Genomic DNA, 23340 nt, shown 5'->3' with positions numbered 1-23340 from the left:
TAAAAACTACTATATTGAACAAACCTGTCATCTTCGGCGCTTAATTATGAAATCATTTCCTTTGCGCGTGATGGAACTAGGTATTTCAATATTTAAGTATAGTAGTTGTCACAAAAACTGGTTTTGAAACTTAGTTTCATTAAAATATACAAATTTTAGTAGGTACACTCATTGCGACTGATAGTCTTCTTAATACATTTTAATGAGGTTTATTGATTTAACTATAAATATGTAAAGGATTAACGGGCAGTAGTGGTAGGCCAAAGCTAAGACGATCTACTTAATAGGGCACTTAGATGTAGTTGAACTATTTAATATACTCGTACATATTACGTTATCATCCAACTTATTTTTAGCCGGAATTTGTTAAAAAAATTACGGCTGGTCAGGCCTTTTGACCCATCAACTAGTTTATTGGGCACAAAAAACAATTATGTTGATATCCTGTTTTGAAAAAAATATCGTAAACTGAAATAGATGCTATAGGTATACTAAAGAAAAAGTACCTAATTAAGCTCTACACTACAGTGCCCGAGGTCAGAATCGAACCAAAAATTTTATTCACTACTCACATCATGATAGCAGCGTACTTAAAATGGAAATTCAATTTAAAAATAAGTAAAAAGTAGGCTCAAAGTCGACACAGTCTCCATAAACAACATGCTGTCTTTTAGCGGCAAAGGCATTTCAATTTTTCTGGCATAACTCTGAATGATAAATTATTGGGATAAAAAAATGACGTGTAGGTAGCTGTATCGAAACAAGTGTCGCTCGTAAGTTTGGCATTGTGGCGCTGCCACTCTGTCTGCAGCCTCCGTGTAAAAATTTACATAAGCCATGAGCGCGCTACGTGATCATCCAATACATTAAATATTCAACACTCGTAAATTTTCAACGGCAAATAAAAATGAGACAACTCTGCGGCCACCTGCCTGACCACGAATGACCTGACTACGTGAAATAAAATATCGCCACCGAGATTTATTTCACATGGAGACAGCGATTAATAGAGAAATATTAATTAGGATGACCGAGGCCAATGCCCTTATGTAAATCGTCCGTCCATATACTCCATTTTGTTATCAAGATTGACGATCCACTTAAATATAACACCATAAAGCAGCGGTCGGCAACCTTTTAGCAGCCAAGGGCCACATAGTAGTTAAGGAAGTTGACGCGGGCCGCACTTTTGTTAATATGTGTGACTTTATCAGACATTTTTGTTTGACAATATTACATACATAATAGCCAGGGGGGCTCGCGGGCCGCAAGTGAGAGGTTCGCGGGCCGCTTGTTGCCGACCGCTGCCATAAAGCAATAAGTTTGCATTTTATGAGTTAAAAGTAAATAGCAGGAGTTGTATTCGTCTAATATTTGATATTTTTTATAAAAATTAGCGTCATCAGAAGTGAAACACTATAGAACTTTTAAAAGATAGACCTTTTACATTTGGAGAACATTTGTCCGGCATCATAACATTATTAGGTTTATGACTGAGGAGGAAAATGTCGTGTTTATTTAAAACGTAATAACTCACCCAAAGATCATAATATTTACGTTTCGTTGTTAACCACACGTCTGCAATTTTCTAGACAATTGACGTATATGACACCTGAATTGTATACATCTCTAATGACTCTAATATTAAAGACGTAGCTACTTGCGTCGGTAATACACGTAGGTACACGCACCCAAGAAGGATTTCGAGCTCTAAGCGAATAACTATTACTAATATTTAACAACGAATGAGTTTTTCTATTGATACATTTTGATTAGCATCAGATGTGAAAATTACTCGTATGTAGCAAAGCAGGACTTGAGGTTGATTTCTGTTTTATAGTTTGTTAAGGTTTTGACTACCTAGACGATTGCTCGCGCTGTTTGGTGTGCGCGAAATGCACTGGGGAATCGAGTGTGTCATTGACGATCTCACTCGCACTTATTCGGGCGCATGAGATGCAATGATAGTTAAGTAATGTCAAATGCGTATCATAGTAAGATCAAAACTTAAACAAATTATTAAATCAGAATCGGATCCATGTCTCGTTTCTGAAATAAATATACTTAGGTATACAGGGTTACTTTTTTACCGGTACAATAAATTTTACCACATCATTGGTATCGATAATAGATCACAATGCACAAATAAAAAAAATTTTTTTTTTATTTCGCATTAATTAATTTATCCTTCACCAATTTAGTAACTTCTGGTTGCACTAATTACAAGGTGTCAACGGTATGAGGTAAAAGGGGCGGGGCGGGGCGAGCGGCCGGCGGCGCACGATTTGACAACTGTTGGAGACTAAGAACGCAACCTCATTAGATAGGTTTTATTTTTCTGTTCTTAGTGACATGTGTTGTCACGTCACTTCTTGATTTCCTTCAAAAATACGTTTGTGTTATTGGTTCCCGTTTTATTTAACTCTCACTTATCTTACAAATAACCATCAAAATTAAATAAATAAAAATAAATAAAAGCATCCGGGAAACTGCGAATGCAAAGTGCAACCCTTTGACCGATAAGACAGACTAGTCCGTAATAAATAATAAGTGCGTTTGACGAAATTAAACGTGAAAATTACTTGGAAAGAATCGAAGCAAACGTACAAAAACGGGCACGGCTTTGTTTACAAAACCACGGACAGCATTTTGAACATTTACTTAAGTATGTGAATTAGTACGAGAAATGGACTCCATTAATTAGGTATGTAGGGTAGATTTCAATCATTGTATTCCAATCTATACATATAATAAAGCTGAAGAGGGTCGAAAGTCTGTACATGGAAGATATTTGAAAAAAGTTGGCTGGGGATACTTAGAATTGATAACAGAACACGTTCCAACAGTTTTTAGAATTTTTGTCTGTTTGTCTGTTTATCTGTTTATCTGTTTGTCTGTTTATTTGAACGCGCATCACGTGAAAACGGCTGAACGGATTTTGATGAAAACTTTACTAATCTGTCGAGAACATCTCCGGCCAGGTTATAGGCTTTAAAAATTCAACCCCTAAACGGGGGGGTAGCCACAACACTCGATTGACTTAAGTTTGCCCCTGAATCGTATGGCGCTACTTAGGAAGGAGGGGCAAACTTTTTTCAAATATGTGCTAACACTTTAGAGTACCCTGGTAAACTAACAGATGGCGCTGAATTTAATACGATGTGACATAAATAAGCCACCGAGGAAGGATTTTGCCAAATTAACTCTAAGTTTAGAAGACCCCTCTTCTAAAATTTCAATCAATCGTACGGATATCAACAAATTTAATTGAATAATTGTGTTGGTTTAATAATACAACAAAATTAAACGACAGAAAATTAATTGCCCCTCATTGCACAGTGCCATCTTTTGGGGAGCTGAGTAAACATTAAGTAACCAAGAAAACTAAAAATGGGTTTACATAGTTACGTAGTGGTAAAATAAACACACATATCAACACGCGTATAATTGCATTAAATTATTTATTTTCTCCGTCATGAATTATACCAAATCGTAATTATATCGCATCCATATCAAATCCATATTCATACGCATCGCCTCCTTAAGCACTTAATAATGGCCACGAAGGTGGGTACTTTGAAAAAACATTGACCTCCGTCATTTGCAGTGCCGGATTAACCCTTTTAAGCAGAATAAAATTATCGAAAAATTTTCGCGCTCGCTTCGCTCGCGTTATCAATAACATTCTAAGATGCTTATGATAAAGGTGACATTCAGGTGGTGCCTGAAGCAGCATTAGGTACTCTGTTGCAACGTTACTGCTGCGGCACTGTCAATTTTCGTGATAAAATGATGTGACTGATTTCCATACTAAAAGTAAAAATGTACAACTGTCTATCAAAATGCGTTTTTTATATCGAAAAATTGTCGCGCTCGCTTCGCTCGCGTTTTCAATAACTTTCTAAGATATGATAAAGGTGACATTCGGGTGGCGACTGCAGCAGCATTACCTACTCTGTTACAACGTTACTGCTGCGGCACTGTCAATTTTCGTGATAAAACGATGTGACTGATTTCCGTACTAAAAGTAAAAATGTACAACTGTCTATCAAATTGCATTTTTTTATATCGAAAAATTTTCGCGCTCGCTTCGCTCGCGTTTTCAATAACATTCTAAGATGTTTATGATAAAGGTGACATTCGGGTGGCGACTGCAGCAGCATTAGGTACTCTGTTGCAACGTTACTGCTGCGGCACTGTCAATTTTCGTGATAAAATTATGTGACTGATTTCCATACTAAAAGTAAAAATGTACAACTGTCTATCGAATTGCGTTTATTTATATCGAAAAATTGTCGCGCTCGCTTCGCTCGCGTTTTTGAATAACTTTCTAAGATATGATAAAGGTGACATTCGGGTGCGGATCTGCAGCAGCATTACTCTGTTGCAACGTTACTGCTGCAGCACTGTCAATTTTCGTGATAAAATGATGTGACTGATTTCCATACTCAAAGTAAAAATGAACAACTGTCTATCAAATTGCGTTTTTATATCGAAAAATTTTCGCGCTCGCTTCGCTCGCGTTTTCAATCATTTTCTGAGATATGATAAAGGTGACATTGGGGTGGCGACTGCAGCAGCATTAGGTACTCTGCTGCAACGTTACTGCTGCGGCACTGTCAATTTTCGTGATAAAATGATGTGACTGATTTCCGTACTAAAAGTAAAAATGTACAACTGTCTATCAAATTGCGTTTTTTTATATCGAAAAATTTTCGCGCTCGCTTCGCTCGCGTTTTCAATCACTTTCTAAGATATGATAAAGGTGACATTCGGGTGGGGACTGCAGCAGCATTACTCTGTTGCAACTTTACTGCTGCAGCACTGTCAATTTTCGTGATAAAATGATGTGACTGATTCCCATACTAAAAGTAAAAATGTACAACTGTCTATCAAATTGCGTTTATATATCGAAAAATTTTCGCGCTCGCTTCGCTCGCGTTTTCACTAACATTCTAAGATGTTTATGATAAAGGTGACATTCGGGTGGCGACTGCAGCAGCATTAGATACTCTGTTGCAACGTTACTGCTGCGGCACTGTCAATTTTCGTGATAAAATGATGTGACTGATTTCCATTCTCAGCTGAAATGCAGCAATGAACGTCACTCAATTTACCAAAAAAAATCAATGTAACCTTGATGACCCTAGGGAGAGGGGCCACCATGGTCTAGAAATACTTAGGGCATCAAAATATCTTAATCCTGCACTGGTCGTTTGCGGAGTCAAACGACTTGGGACTCGCATTTTATACGCATTTACCATGCCTTCCCGAAAAAAATCGAATCATTCGCGTAAGTTTCGCAACGCATTGAGGTTACAAGGGGCACGTGGTCTTCCTCAGGAGTCTGAAGAAGACCACGGTAAGTGGCGCTCTAGCCAGGCAGGCCGCTTCGTTTTCGCTCGCGCGCGTATACCTTACTGTATCGTCCGATATACACCTACTACTCTGTCGTTTAAATCCTTAGAGAATATAACCAACGGAGACGCCATGTCTATAATTTTCGGTACAAAATAGTCTGGAGTTTTTTGCGGGGGAGGGGCACATCAAATGTGTACCTACGTAACGTAAACATAGTCATGTCAGATAAACGTCGGTTGACCATTGGCCGCCTATTTTCGACAGAGGGGAACGCCTGTTAATGACCACTCCGTTTGGTTATATTCTCTAAGTTTAAATCACGTGTAAAATTTGAATAAGGGCGAATAAAACTATTGATTTTGGAGTGTAGTTTTATTGAGTGGTACCTAATTGTAAAATATTTTATCTGGACTTCAGTCCTCTAGCATATCCATCTGTCAACTTTACTTCAAGTTCCGCCTCCAGGGGAGAAGGAGAGAAATTAGGATTAGAAATTAGCCGCTTACTGACACAGACCGAATTACACGCGGGCGGAGCCGCGGGCACAGCTAGTTTTTTAAATACGCCTCAATGAAAAATGTTGCAGACTTACTTCGTAATTTTATCAGATTTCGAGACCTTTTGTCATACTTCACACAAAGCAACATCTTCATTTTGACGGTCCTAAGCCCATGCAAGTATGAAGGAAGAATTGGGATCAAGTAGTATTTTTTTATGTCAATACGCCGCCGCCGCTCGCTAAATCGCGCGCGATGACGTAAACAAACAGTTGCCAGTTCGTGCGTTTGCTAATTGATGCGTAAGGCATCCACATTTTCTAGTACTTTAGCGGATAAGTTCGGGCATTGGTATTTTTGTTTTTTTGTTCCCAAATAGTAGTAACAAAGAATGCTGGTATTTTTTATTATTGGCAACAATTACGTATGTTGATTTATTGTACTGGTAAAAAAGTAACCCTGTATACAACTAATAAACAGACAATTAAGTTCCTTTAAGAATCCATAATTTAAAATTCTTATTAAATATACACCAGTTAGCAACCATACAACACACCATATTTTTGGCTTAAAAACACGAAAAACTCGTTTTAAATTTTCGGTTATTTTATAGACCCACGGCATGAGAAAGCTTTCGCAACAGGAGGCATCACCTCGTTTCACACTGCTGTTTGTCGAATCACCAAATTGCCAACTTGCCATTATTGATGTTCTAATTTAGAAACGGCTCGGCTCACTGCTGTGTTGAGTGATGAGTTACATCATACCTCCCTGTGTCACTGAACTCACAACATTTTATACAAATGTGTTTGTAATTGAGTACTACTGTTCCACTGTTAAATATCAATTTGTTTAAGCCGGATTGTCTTATTATAATAGAATAATTTTATATTATGAGCTCTGTAACATGTTCACATTTTGGAACACAATTATAGGATTATAGGTTTATAATAATCCTAGATTCACATAAATTTCTTTAATCCCTAAATTTATTATACTTTACGACAGTTGCTAACGGTGTTTTGGTTTCATATTTTAATAGTAGAATAAAGCGCTTTTTTAAGTACAAATATAATAAGTATAAATCATAGTGTTGTCCTTATTTCAAGCAAAGGCATGGCTCCTAATTAACTTAATTTTGCAGTTTTCTGTTTCTCGGTCAACTTTATTTATAGCCATTTATAACGGGTGTGTACGTTAATGGTTATCCTTCACACGCCATAACTATGACAATAAGGTCTTCCTCTTGATTTAGTTTATTACAAAGATGACAACTGTTGTCATTATAAGCATTATATCTGGCATTGTCGTATATTAGCACATATTTACCTTATATTGTTATTAACATTAAATAGGTATTAGGTATTTATAAATTTCTATAATTATCTAACAATGGATAGGTATAGGTTTATCCACTGTTGTTTTGACATAAATCAATCTAGTACCTAATTATAATATTACAGCCCCTAAAAGTCTCTTAGTTCACTAAAACAAATACATACCAAGATGTATGTCAACAAACAAAACAAATTCAAAACTTAAATACCAAAATCACAGTAAGGACAATAAACACAACGAGGAATATTTACCGTCCACCTACGTATTTACAAACACACCTTTAATTCGTTGTAACTAGCACTGCGAATAACGTGTGTAACGTAAAACTGTGCAAATAATCAACAGAATGCTATTATGGACGCGTTTTAAACACCTACCACAGTCGTCCCGGTCTAACATGTATGTAAGTGTAAGGTACGAGTGAAACATTTGGCACTTTAGACGATAAAAGCACAACCATCATATCCTTGCAGGCCATATTTTCCCCATAACTTGACGCATTGATAATACTGTGCTGTTTTGCAGTTTATGTACATTAACAGTTAGAGAGTGTTTTTACCCCAGCAGTTTTCTTATGTCTATGTTTTGTGTTAAGTAACGTTCGGCGAATTGATTATATCGAAGAAAATAACACACGTTATGTTGACGCATAAGTTTAAGGAAAAATGTGCACTGCAATTCTAGGTATATAACTCAACTAATGGTGTTAATAGTTAACTGATCCCTGAACCGCTTTTTTATTTATAACAGCGTTAATAAAGCTGTTTGAAGTTTTTTTTTGTGCTTATTAATTTATGAAATAAAATTGTTATTCAAAGTTTATGTACCGATTTGCAATTATATTATATGTCAAATAGTATCTGAATGAAACTGAATGTCAAATGAAACTGAACTAAACAATCAATAGATTTATGTCAAATTATTTAGTAATTACACTTCCTGATTTATGAGAGGAATAAACAGCATTTAACAATAAGTTAAATAAAGTCACATGAAACAAAAATTCAATAAGAGTAAATACTAATAAGAATTAGGCGAAGTGCTGAATAGTATTTTATGCAACCGTTGTTTAAGAGAGGTCAAAAAGGCGAGTGGCGTGAGTAACAATTTGAGGTGAAGCCGAATACCTATTTTAAATAGTATAATCTTGACTTAGCTTAGTGACTTCTTGGGCTATCACTGATATTTCTTCAGGCGAGTCAAGTTTTCGTCTTCATCCATTTTAACTTGAAAGACACACTGTTTTATTAACACAAATGTTAAATTTGTATTCGACAACCACAATAACCACATTCACGAAGTAGAAAATAATGGAGGGTACGGGCGGGAAAATAAATGAATGAAATTAAAAAAACATGTCTATGGTTCACTTATTTGTCAGAAAAGACATTTAAACTAAGGTTGGAAACAATGTATTTCATACAATATTTTTAAAGTAGTCATTACACGAAGTATCGAAAAGTGCCAAAAAGATACGCGTGTATGCACAAATGCGTTTTTAGGGAATATACTAAAGACTTGTCTTGACAACTATAAGGTAGAGTTTTAAAGATGTGTGCACGACCCTTTATATGACGAATAAAAGTACGGGAGTAGAAAAATAATTTAACAAAACCTGTTACATTTTGGATAATTTATTTCTACGACATTAACCTTCACCTCTACGAAGATCGCCGCTTGAACGACTTAACTGAGTTAAAGCGAAACGAAGATCCATTTAGAAAGATTAGCATACTTAATTAGTTTTTCATCGTCGCTAAGCGCGCCAGTTTTTTTTATTCGTGCCTTATCATCATAACTACTAGCCTATAAACCTCTCACTTAAGGGCATACGCCTCCTCTCAGTCTAAGTGGTTTGATATAATAGGCCTCGACAAGGCAGGTGATGATGCTAACTTCGGTGTCTAAAACTTAACTTCTGAGATCATATAAACAGTAGGGATGTACCGACTAGTCGGGAAAGCCGACTATCCGGCCACATTTGTAGTCGGCGATTAGTCGGCGACTAGTCGGCAAAAATGGCCGATTAGTCGGCACTTTATTAGTGAAAGAAAACGGAAAAAAAAGAAATCAACAGTCAATATTTGCCATATGTTTTATGTATATTTTACCAAAATACCTATTCAGGGTGCAGACGAAAACTTTTGTTCATAATAATTGACCGTTTGATCGTTATCGTATGGTGGGCTGGTGTTTTCCTCTACAGGTCGATCTCAACTGATTCTCGTGTAATTTCATGGCCAAGTTCTATAGTTAAATGATTTTATTATTATTCAGTTTTTGTTTTTTTTTTTTAATGGTGGAGCCATGGGGAACTGTTAATATTATTGCAAAATTTAGAGACTTATAAACAGGGCACGTTGCTCGTAAAGACGCTGACCACAGGGGATGGGTTCTTAACTGGCGACTACGTACGGGAAATAGAGCCTTGGAAATACCTCCTACAAGTTGTACTGACGGTCTGCTCAGGATCGCAAAATAAAAGAAATACAGAAATTGAACGAGGATTCTTGTGATAGGTATTTGAACCTGTAGAGAATACCTTTTATCCAAGCTAATATGATGAATAGCGCAACCAAAGGAGCAAAACTATTGTTTTTCACCTGAAATTATACGAAACTAATGACCTGGCCGACTAGCCGACTAGTCGGCCGACTAATCGGCCAATCGAGCGCCGATTAGTCGGCTAGTCGGCTAGTCGGCCAAATCAATAGTCAGTACATCACTAATAAACAGATTATTTAAAATTGACTTTATTTCTTAATTCCATTCAATACCATTCAAATTACATCATAAACCATATACAGGGTGGAAAGGCACGACGATCCTTCCCGGAAGTATTAGGTCGTTTAAGTGATACAGAGACTATTGGTAATGGTAAGAATCGTTAATTGAGTAAAAAATAAAAATTGCAAAAATACTACTTTTTAACTGTGGTGATAACCCTATAGCATGTGCACATGACGGCTAGATTAAGGATCTCCGTCGGGAAAGCTCGGGACTTTACACTTTTTTCCGATCGTTGACAGTATCGCAATGATGTATGAATGTCGCATAAATGTCAAATAAATCAAATGCATGCAAAAATATTACAAAAAATTTTATTACTTTCTTAGATAATTACTTTTTTCCAATATTTAATACTATCTTCTTTTCACATACGGTGTTCAAATGTACCTCCGTGTATTACAACGCCGCCGCAGCCCGTACCCGAGTATGTCGATGCACATGCGATATAGTGTATGCTCTTCGTCATTTATCCTCCGCAGAAAGCACCAATTAGCCTTTGTCTCATTTCGTCCGCAGTTTCACATTCCGTTTGGTATGGTACACCATATCTTTTACACAGCCCCACAAATTTAAATAGCCACGAGCATCTAACATTTTTATTTGAAGAATATGACATTCAATAAGTATAGTTCAATGAAAATTTAATTTCAAACATCAGACGTCTTGTCTATTTCCTACCACGCAAGAAGGTTTGTTAGTTTGGTATTGAAGAAGTATTTATTCTTGATTTATTCTTAGTATTTAATTTTTGCAAGTTCATTTGGTGCAACTAACACAACCTACTTGTTATTTTTAATTATTTTAGATAGTTTCCAATTATTCGAAAATAATTTTGTGAAACGTGTTAAGAAACTAAAACCTTTTTATCAGTCAAGGAAACCAGAGATATTTATAAGACGATTGCGTACTTTTGAGTGGTTGTCAATGTCACCATTTGAACTGTCGTTGTAAACAATGTTGTGGTTAGTATTATTAATATTAAGGAATAACATAACTATTTCATTCAAGTATTGAACAAGTGGAACCACTAAGAAAGCGAAAATCCTGCAATGATTCTTACCGTGCTGTAAGCAGACCTAAAAATGGTTAGATGGCAACAAATTAGCATAATTTCCTGTCGAATACTGATTGTTTACAAGTAAGTTCATTGACCCTGTCACCTGTTAGGGTTAGAACAAAGTAGTTTTTTGCGTGGATGTTTAAAAGGTCATAATTTAGAAACGGTTGCCCATATTAACATAGTTTCTATGGAGAAAATATAGAGCTTAGGCTAAACTATCTCCCATTTCCGGAAAGGATCGTCGTGCCTTTCCACCCTGTATAAATACCTATTAGAAATTAAAACTTATACCTAAACATACTCGATCAATTATCAAATTAATAATTTACATTAAAATTAACTTTAAACTAAACTAAATTAAAACTAAGACGGACCCTGGCGCCGTCCGATATTCCAGGCACCAAAGTTGGCGCTGGTGCGGCCGCATCCTCGGCCAAAAGCTTCAATCAGGCCGGCTCAGGCCTGGAGGTTCCAACATGCACGGCACATTCGCAGACTAAAGAGCCCTCCTCACAATGTCATTTAGGGCATGGTGGCGTGGAAACCTTCCCACACACCGACAACAACTTAACGCATAATGGCCATCACTCTCAACCATAGTGCAATATTTAAATAGAATTAATAACCACTACTACCTATATTAGGTACTTAAATGTGAAAACAACTCTGCCTGTCTGTCTGTTGTCACTTCACGCTTAAGCCGCTGAATCTATTTAAATAAAATTTGATATGGAGATAATTTGGGACCCGAGGAAGTTTTTATCAATCATCATCATCATGTCACGCAGACAAAGCCGCGGGCGGGACCTAGTAAAAAATAATTTAGTCTACATATGTATATCCCAATGCTGGGCACAGGCCTCGTCTCATGAACGAGAAGGATTGGGCTGGCAGTCTCCACCTGACCCAAAGCGGGTTGGACACATTCCTTTGGATTTTGAAGATATGTAGGTACCTAATATAGGTATATTAATAGTAGAAAACAAAACATATTACAAACTATGAAATGGAGACTTCGCTAATGTGGCGGTAGCTAAAATTCTAGGGGACGTACTTTGTATGGAGAATTGTCTTAATTTTTTACTTGTTTGGTACCTAATATTATATGTACGTACCTATTATAATCTACCTAGTAGGTATAATCGTAGGTACTCTCAGTCATGTGATTTTAATACAAAGGATCATTGGCACTAAGGTACCTAATTATTGTATAAGTAAATCCCATTGGGTTTATCCATCGAGTTTGCCTGACAGATTCAAATAAATTTACTATCTTATAGTAAATTCGAGAAAGATTGATGAAAGATCGATCAAGCTATGGCTGTATTTAGGTAAATATCTGGGAGACCGAACTTTGCTCGGAAAACATAATGATAAAAACACAAAAATGCGCATTTCCCCAGAGATAAGACCTAGCTAGATCGATTTTCGCCCCTAAAACCCCCATATAGCACCGAAATCGTTAGAGCCGTTTTCGAGATCCCCGAAATAAATATATATATATTATACAAGAATTTCTCGTTTAAAGGTAGAACATATTTCGAGTAGGTATGTTTCAACCTAGCGACTAAAGTAATAAGAAAATTTTGAACATGAATGAACGTGAATGTTAACATTTTAATAGGCTATTTATTTAGTTTCTAAACGTTTTCGTTGATAAATTATACAGTATCAAATAACACATATAATAATATAGCAATATAAGCGCCAGTATCAATTTATTTTTCTAAAATAGGATGAACTGGACCAGTCAAAGCGGTTTGGAATCTTGCGGTATGTTCGCGGTTCGCGGGCGAGTAGAGTTTTTAGTACAACCAATATATTTATGATGTATTCTATATGTTTTTTATTTTAATTTTAGTAGCCTATACTGTGTCCCACTGCTGGGCAAAGGCCTCCCCTGTCTTTCGCCACTCGTCACGGCTTTGTGCATGCTCCCGCCAGTCGCCACAGAATGAGTCCAGGTCGTTTCGCCATCTCATTTTTGGTTGGTGGAGTTCGATTTCTAATGAACATAAATGAATGGAGAGCGGTATTATACTTCATGAATTATTGTGTACTGCAAACCGGTCAGTTAAATAAATAAAGATTTCTTAAATATTTTTTTTTATCTTCCCATGAGAAATTCCGACTCACAACTCTGGGACACTGGCCCTTTGTTTTTATAATTGACTGCTTGAATTGAATCTTTACCCGATTGCGGTAATTGGAAGGGCCCCCCTAGTCTACCTTAGAGTTCTAGTCTATCTAACCGGCACTGACGTCTCAATTCGTGTTGATACTTAAGGTGGCAGTCCATTTCCAACGACAGCAGCACTACCATTCATTTTACTATGGAAATTGATAATAACACCGACGCGTTTCGTACTAGTAGTGCAGCTGCGGTCAGAAATACCGCAAATACCCTTAATCACTCATCAGCACTGACCGATACTTAAAAATATTTTATAAATCGCTTCTACATAAACTGCTTATACTGGTTATTGTGAGTGATCGATTCGCTCGCGTTCGACAAACGATACGTATATAAAAATAATATCGCGGTCTAGCAAAACTTGATCAGATTTGTCATTTAGTATTCAATAAGAATGTCGGACAGCCATTATGTTAATAAAAATACCCTCGTCATTACTATGAAATCAAATATTTTTTTACGTATCCATAATAATTTAAATAATTAATAATGAGTACCTACGTGACTACTCTAAAGTTCGTTAACTTTTACTGTAGCTTCACAGTAAATTCAATATTTAACTCCACGAATTTATTAAGGAATTATTAAAATATCAATTAGGTTTATTAAGGATCCATTGCTGGAAAAAATAGTTTTTACTATCAATATTTAGAGTGAGAGTAGAGTACACGACATGGCGCAAGAATGCGTCTACAAGCAATTTAATCTACTGCATATTGTTGATCATTTTTATAAACGAGAGAATTATGAAGGTATTTTTTGTTGATAAATTATTGTAGTTTAAATTATGAAGCAAGAGAAATGAATCCTAAGCAATAAATTGTCAATTTATTTTTGTACCATTCTGTATTTATTTTGGTTGAATAATAGCTTCTTATAAAGATGTCACTAGCAGAAGTATCGAAGCCGGCGAGGTTTTAAGAATGATCTGAACAAGTATTTACACAACAATAAAGAGGTATCCATGCCATTTTGAACATCTTACCCTCTTAACTACCTACCTACTTCTGTTGCTGATTTTACAATAGGGAAATAAAAATAATGATAAAATTTTACGTTTTTAAACTCGAGCACCTGTACAAAATGTTACCAAATAATTGCGAATTTCACATTTTGTCATTAATTTTGTGTTATTGAACGAGTTAATTAAAAAAAACAGTATAAATTATTATTCATACATTCATGGCCATTGAGATTTACTCGGGCCAAGTTATATTATTGCACTGTAATTATGGAAATATGACATGAAGTTGGTTTTATGTTTTTTATTAGACCCTTTCAAATAAAGTTTTCATGTGGGTCAAAGTTACCCTCCATTGGGTCAAAGTAACCTGAGTTTACGGTACCCGTCTGTTGATCATAAATATCATGATAATAACATAATTATTAAACGCGTACATCATACTTAACTAAGATCTGTTTTTATATTCGTTTTACTAAAATGACGGATTGGTCGAACAAGCTGGGGCATACGACCTGTCATTTTAATGTATGGAATATAAAAACAAGAATGAATATGATGATAATTAACCACGACAAATAGCAAACAAAGACTCATTAACTCATAAGAAATGAAAACAAAAATAAGATTTTCCGCTGTAAACATAAATTATCATAAAAGTTCATCATATCTCGAAAATGTCAACACTAATTATATATTCTTGTTTGATTCACAGATCATTTGTTTACTAGACAAACGTTCACCACACTCCCATAATAAATCTCCGAGCGAGCGCAAAGCGTCATTGTTACCTTGGATAAAAATGATTTCGTATATCTGTCCTCTTATGTACCTACAGGTGGCATTTCTAATATGAATTTCGTCAAAATTTGAGATTGGGTTCAATAATTATGTTTCTGCCTATTTCAGCTTAGTTTTTTTTATCTTGGCGGTTCCCGAGGTCTACAGCACACAGAAAACACAGATACATTAGTTAAGTATGAAAACTTAACGGCTCATTTCAGTTGATTCCACATTTACTTTTGTAGGTACACATTTAAATTACAAATATCAACAAAAACATTGTTCTAGGGCAAACGCGGGCAGATCTAATTTAAAATGTTGTAGGATGCAAATGAGTAGCAATGCGGCTCGTGTCGTAGGTACTATTTTGCAACTACTGAGATATGTAGTTATATAGTGATCGAGACTGACGGCGCGATTCGGGAAATTAATTAGAGATTCACTAGATATGAAATAGTAAAGATAGTTATGTGATGTCCCACGGGTAAAGGTACCTTAAGGAGGTTGGCGCTTACGCTATTATTAACGCCGCTCCAATATTATTGCGGCGCCTTACCGTAAATTTTGCCGTGGAACGTCACATATCTTTACTATTTCATATCTATTGAACCTCTAATTCATTTCCCGAATCGCGCCGTGAGTCTTTGTATGTCTTCATGCAGAGTCTATAGGAAGTACTCCCTGCTTTGATATAAATAAACATTTGTTTTGCTGTGACGCCTTCAATAATGTAGGTAGGTACTGACTGATGCTAAATTAACAACGCTCGTAAATTTGTTAGCAATCTGATCAATTTGTTCCTTATGAGCCTTATGACTCTAATGGCTTCTAACACGGCCCTGAGTGGCCTTACTTGATAATAATAAAATTCAATAATAAATATTGTTTTAGGAAGTTGATTTGATGATCACTGTCTCAATACTAGTGAATAGTCAAAGACGGTTTCGAGGATTTCCGTTTCGTTAGATAGCTTTAAAATATATTAAATATATTATAAACGGGTCACTCACGTATTTTAAGTCGAAAAACGCTCGACATGTTTCACTCCGTACCGAGTAGTGTCATCAGGAGCTTGCGTTGACGGACCGGCGCAGACTTAAAATACGTGAGTGACCCGTTTTTAATATATTTAATATGTCTGTGTCTCACGGAAGTTTTGTTAGTAAAATAGCTTTAAAATCTATATTCAAGGGGTTGATGTAATAGCCGATACTTATACTCTGTATCTTTAGGTATTTAAATAAACGTAAACAAATAAATTGTACATTTTCGGGTAGTTATAAAATTTATTGGTTAACCAACCAAATACAAAACCACCTGGATCTGTCACTGAACGACCTGACTTTAACCTACATTATTTGATCATGTAATGTTTTCATCTTCCCTCAACTAGCTTAAGGAGCCATTTGAGGGTAGATTTTGTTTACAATAATTAAAATACCTAAAGATACATACTTTAGGAAGCATGACAGGAGGCTACCGCTCACGATTAGTGAGTAACGATAAACAGGTTTTTAGGGTTCCGTACCCAAAGGGTAAAACGGGACCCTATTACTAAGACTTCGCTGTCCGTCCATCCGTACGTCCGTCCGTCCGTCCGTCCGTCCGTCCGTCCGTCCGTCCGTCCGTCCGTCCGTCCGTCTGTCTGTCACCAGGCTGTATCTCACGAACCGTGATAGCTAGACAGTTGAAATTTTCACAGATGATGTATTTCTGTTGCCGCTATAACAACAAATACTAAAAACAGAATAAAATAAAGATTTAAATGGGGCTCCCATACAACAAACGTTATTTTTGACCAAAGTTAAGCAACGTCGGGAGTGGTCAGTACTTGGATGGGTGACCGTTTTTTTGCTTTTTTTTTCGTTTTTTTTGCATTATGGTACGGAACCCTTCGTGCGCGAGTCCGACTCGCACTTGCCCGGTTTTTTTATTTCTTTGACAGCTCTTAATTAAGTGCGATGCCTATTCATTTATTTTACAAGCGATTACTTTTTAATACCCAAACAAAATAATAAGACTTTGGATTCTGTCTTTGTCTATATAGATTTAATGCTTACAATATCGGGATTCAATTTGCATCTTGTCCCCCTGAATGAAATTAAGTACCTTTTTATTTTATTGCAGGGACCAATCGTATCAGACAATGCTCACATTAAACATGTAATGAGAGCACTTCTGACATAAACTGGATCTTTAAATTAATTCGACTACTTTTCAACATTCTGTTATTTGACCTTACTCACATAATATAATGTAAAATAATAATAATAACTTAGCCTATAATTATACGTCCCACTGCTGGGCACAGGCCTCCTCTCATGCGCGAGAGGGCTTGGGCTATAGTCCCCACGCTAGCCCAATGCGGATTGGGGACTTCACATAGTAAAGATATGTGGTATGTGGTAGACAAAAGGTGTTTTGAATTTCTTCGCAAGTGTATGCAGGTTTCCTCACGATGTTTTCCTTCACCGAAAAGCTAGTGGTAAATATCAAATGATATTTCGCACATAAGTTCCAAAAAACTCATTGGTACGAGCCCTGGCTGGCTGGCCAGGACATATATTGTACATAATCAAGCAAGTCCAGGTCACCAAGGCATTTGTAATTTATAAAACTTAAGACGAAACGGGAGCTGAGCTAAAAGTCAATTTTGAGATTTCAAGCTGAATATACCCGTCGCTCTGACGGGGCGTGAGAGACTGTATTTGTGTGTGTAATGCACGCACACAGATGCGTACGCTTGCACCCGCGCGCGCCTCATTGCCGACAATTTGCAATGTCATTTTTCGTGCGTTACTGCCACGAGGCGTTCACTTATTACTTACTGTGTTGCGATTGAATTTTTTGACCCGGCTTACGTTTACGGAACTCGATAATCTTTCTACTACTGTGACTTGGCTTTGTTTACTTGACTTTGCTGATCAGCTTATTGTTTTGGACTCCGTGAGTTGTGGTTACCTATTGGACCGCACGCAATTCATCTACCTTTATTCAAGTATACCTATACCTTTTGTTATACCTACGTGTTGTTTACAAAACTTCTGGTTATAATATTACAATAATTATGACATTTGTGTTGTACGTAGGGTACCTACTTATGATACTTACTTATAAAGAATTCATGATAACGTCAAATAATGAGTCAAAAGGGTAAAGAAAATAAATCGTGTACTTACTTATATATACTCTTACACTCAACAGCCAACTTTAACATTAGAAAAGGCACTAAATTTAATTTATAATGGGAGGTCGATCATTGTCGATTACATTTTTTTAAGTTTGCTGCATTTTTCTAATGTCAAAGATGACTTGCCGAAGTATAGGTAGGTACCTACATACATATAGGTAAATCGTGTTTATTAGTTACACACATAATATTTAATGAATATGGCAATAGAGTTTGGAATTCATACTTACCTACTATTCTAAACAACTTTCCTAATAGAGTTTTACTAGAAATAAGTAATAAGCCTAATAAGATTAAGTATATAATAAAAAAAGAACTGAATACCATAGTACAAGAATAATTATTAGTTAAGTAAGCACATAAATATAATACATATACCTACACATAAATATACATTATGTATTTATAATGATAAGTAATAAATATATTAGAACTTAAGATTAGGGAATAAATTTAATATGTCCCCCTCATCCTAGTTACTAAAATCTTAAATATTAAAGATTATAACTAGGTTAAGAACGTGTAATAGTATTATTTTTTGTGAATTAAAAACAGATTTCATTAAAAAAAAATTAATGTAAAATGCCTATGTACGTTTATATAAACCTACTTCGATTTATGAAGCACATAATTCTTATAAGCACCATATACCTACTGTATTCTCATAAGGCCCAGGTACTCAAGAAATATGACCAATATTTGCCAGTATCATATTAGTTTTATTTTATTTGAAAATTTAAGGCACTAAAACATCTCTATTCCGATTGAAAGTAATTTATTTAAGTATCTAAATTTCAACGAACTTAACCTCTAAGTATTATACTATAAAGGTACCTGAGGGTATTATTATTATACGAAACATTATTTTAAGAATACGAGTATTCATTACTTTAGAAGGTACCTACTTATAGATTTTATTGCGTGATGCACATATGCGTAATTAGCCGAAACCTTTATAAGAGTGTAATTCATAAGCAGTACATAAGATATAATTTATGTACTGGTTTGCTGTTAGCTTTTAATTGTATCACTTTACATATATGTTACTCAAATAACTAACACGGTTACACTGTTGTAAGAACATTATTTTTCAGGTAGGCCTTATTATACCTACTATAGGCCTTATTACCTCCTAGTACCTTAGTAGTAGTAGTACTACTACGGAAATTGATTCAAAGACTCAAGACTGACTTAAGTGGCAGTAGGGTGTAGGGTTGTTTCTAGGCTTAATGAGTTCGCTGAAGCTTATTTTTTATACTTAGCGCACAGAACCACTAGTTTAACAGTATCAGCTCTAACCACATGTCACCATTTTGTCCTTTACGTAACAAACTCAGGGGCCCAGAATATCCGATGTACCTATCAAATCAAGGTTCTGTACCAAATAAGGCCCGGTTATTATAGTTCGTTATTTTTTAGCATTAAAAAGAAGGTAAACAATCATGACGTGTCTTTTTATTAATAATTATTGAAAAACGCTTTCAAAAATTAGTTTATATTACTTATGAAAGCAAAAGAATATAAAAAAGTATATGATTAATACATACATACATACATACAATCACGCCTATTTCCCGGAGGGGTAGGCAGAGACCACGGATTTCCACTTGCTACGATCCTGACATACCACTTTCGCTTCCTTCACATTCATAAAATTCCTCATACACGCTCGCCGGTTTAGGGTGCTCTTGCTCATTAATATGATTAATATGATTTATAATTCTAACATATTTGCTATGACCTATTTTTCAATGGTAATTTTTAATAAGACATGTCAAAATCTGCTACCTTAATGCAAAAAAACGAATTCAATAGTCATATCAAACGTCGACTATGCAGTTGATGATGAGCTTGCATTTTCTACCATTGGTGCTGCAAATGCATCAACCGGTGGCGATAAACTTTGCCCTCTTGTAAAACAAATTACTATTGTGATTGTGTCCAGCAAAAGGCCAAAATTCGGTTTACTTTCCTGTTTAAAATATTACTAATTTATTCATATTTCAGATTAGGTACATAGGTAACTGTCTGAATGTTACAATGCCAGCTGGCAAATTCTATCACATTTGTTTGTTTGGTAGTCATGGTAACATTCACTTACATTGATATCCTTATTAAGATCTGTATCTTATTATCCAGACCTTAAAATATTGCCACCGTTGCCCTTTAAAAAAATACTGTTTAAATAATTGGCTACTCAAACAATGCTTCTATAGTATAAATAATGACTACACAAAAATGGGTAGTATTGTATATAATGCACGAAATAAGGCCCGATTCTTAAGCGGGTTTAAATTTTGAGGCCATGTCCGCTAATACTATAGACAAAATATCAAGTTTAATAAACACAAAAAAAAAACATTGATGGGCCTTATTTTATAATTTAGGCCTTACTTTGTAATTTAAAGTAGAGTTAGGCCAAGAAAAATCTATAGCGATTTTGATAGAACACGCAGTGCAAGTATTATTTCAAACGTCGCTTCTATGAAATTATGACATATAAATAACACTTGCACTGCGTGTGCTATCAAAATTGCTGTAGACTTTTCTTGGTCTGACTCTAAAATATTCTTTATTACACCACAAACATAAAAACAAATTTAAAAAAAACCGGCGAAGTGCAAGTCGGACTCGCACACGAAGGGTTCCGTACCATTATTTATAAAAACGGTCACCCATCCAAGTACTGACCCCGCCCGACGTTGCTTAACTTCGGTCAAAAATCACGTTTGTTGTATGGGAGGCCCCACTAAAATTTTTATTTTATCCTGTTTTTAGTATTTGTTGTTATAGCGGCAACAGAAATAAATCATCTGTGAAAATTTCAACTGTCTAGCTATCACGGTTCGTGAGATACAGCCTGGTGACAGACGGACGGACGGACAGCGGAATCTTAGTAATAGGGTCCCGTGTTTTACCCTTTGGGTACGGAACCCTAAAACCGATTTACAATGTAGATAAAGGTAGCAACAGGCGGTCTTATCGCTGTTAGTTCTTATTCTTCGTTTGTTTAGCATTAGAGTGAAGGTGACGTGTCTTTTTTAAGCATGCAATCGTATAATTATTTAGCTTTTTTTGTAATAGTTATGTACTTAGTGGTTAATATTAGTATTTACTTTTTTTTTCAATAATGCTTAAAAACGAAGTATAGACATGACAACCAAATATTAACGCCATTGTAGGGCAGGATATACAGAACATGAATCATTTGTACTGTCACGCTCCGTGATTGTTGAGCCATTTAGGGTTCTAGCTAAATTGGACATTCCATAGAGCACGAGTAAGTATGCGTGGAACAACCAATTCAGCTAGGACCCTAAATTGCTCGACAATTACGAAGCGTGCCTGTAGGTACCTAAAAATTGTGTTAACCCATTTTAACCATGCAATAAAATATTTTTGATTTTGATTTCTAATTTGAAATATTAGAATCAAAAAGTTCATAATAGATTGTATATCATAACTACAAAAATGTGTTCCCTACTCTCAACCCAAAACCCCTTGTATCTTAGGATCTAGATATTTTCACACAAGACGGTTTATCGATAACTTCTTACATCACTAGATTATCGACATTAAATGTCGACTATTGCCCATCACTTTTCTGGCTGTGTACGTATTTAGAAACTTGACTCCGCCCCTAAAATTAGTGCGATAGGGACAACTGCAGCTGAGGCGAAAAATCCTGCGTAAAAATGACAAAAATCGAGGTTTCGTAGTCCTCTTTTTCCTCCCCCAAAACTTAACCAATCGTAACCAAATTTGGAAATCTAAATGATTATGAAATTATCTGTGTCGGACCGTTTTGCTTTTTTGGCTAATTGATATCAGTTTTGAATACCACGCCTCTCATTGCGGCATAGTCTATTAGGCCATTTTGGCCGTTTTTGAAGGGCTCTAGCGCCTTAAAAAACAAAAATATCAAAAAAAGCAAAACGGTCCGACACAGATATTGACAATATTAATCTGTGTTGAAAAAATCATTGCTCTAGCTTCAAAAACCACGGAGGAAAACGAGGACTACGTTTGTATGGAGGAATGACCACTCCTGTTGGCTCTTAATATACACGCGGTATCGGCGACAGCAAAGAAAGAAAAGGTCAGAGTCAGTTTAAAAGGTCCAATAATTCCGAATGTCCGGTACAAAAGTCCGTGGGAGCGATTAATCACAGCGGCGCCTTTCATATTGTGGATGAATGACCGTATATTATTACAATAATTATAATAAGTCACATTATTACTATTCATCGCTTCCGTGATAATTTTTTCTAGTGTGGGTATTTTTATGTTGACAGGAACCTACATAATTATTTAGTAAGCCATGTTAGCAGAGTGGTGAGGAGTGCGAAATCCAAAGGTTCTGAACAAAATATGACATAATCTTTCGATACGTTCGTACCAGAAGGCCTATGCTGATAGTAATTTCTTGCTATCAAACAGTTATGGGCCATAGGCCACGTGCATGAACTATAGGGGGCAGCCTAGGAGCCGTCAGGTTTTTGGCGCGAGACGTAAATGTGTCGTTTATGCTTCCGATGTAGGTAGCCCACAAGATGGCAGAATCTACTATGCACAAGGAAACGTACCGACGAGAACGGTTGATGTTAACACTTGCTTTGGCAATTTACACGTGCACATAATATATGTTTCCGATTCAGGCCACAAGATGGCAGACCCTCCTACGCGCACAGTCCCTATACCGTTATTCATTAATGTTTGTCAAATCTAACAAACAGTTGATAACTGTTTGCTCATATCCGTCATTTTGACATTTATTTTCTGTTTATTCGAAAGAGACAAAATTTAACAGAGGTTTGTAAGAGGTTGTTAAGTTTTATGAATAAAGGGGATGATCCAACAGTCAACAGTGACATTTCTACAATCAGCAAGAACTCTTCGGTGAACGAAGACATCGCGAGGAAACTTTTTTTATACCACATCGGGGGCAAACAAGCATACGGTCCGCCTGATGGTAAGCAGTCACCGTAGCCAATGGACGCCTGCAACTCCAGAGGTGTTACATGCGCTTTGCCGACCTTTTAAAAACCTGTACAAAAACTGCACTAACTGAATAGTACCTTACCTAGTTTACTGTTTAGATGGAATGTAAAATGACAGTTGTTGCTTTCTTGAACCGCTAAGATAAAGAATTTACTCACTCTCACT

The sequence above is a fragment of the Cydia splendana genome, chromosome 7 (genome assembly GCF_910591565.1).
Source record: "Cydia splendana chromosome 7, ilCydSple1.2, whole genome shotgun sequence".
Lineage (NCBI taxonomy): Eukaryota > Metazoa > Arthropoda > Insecta > Lepidoptera > Tortricidae > Cydia > Cydia splendana.
Note: the sequence above shows the minus strand (reverse complement) of the source record.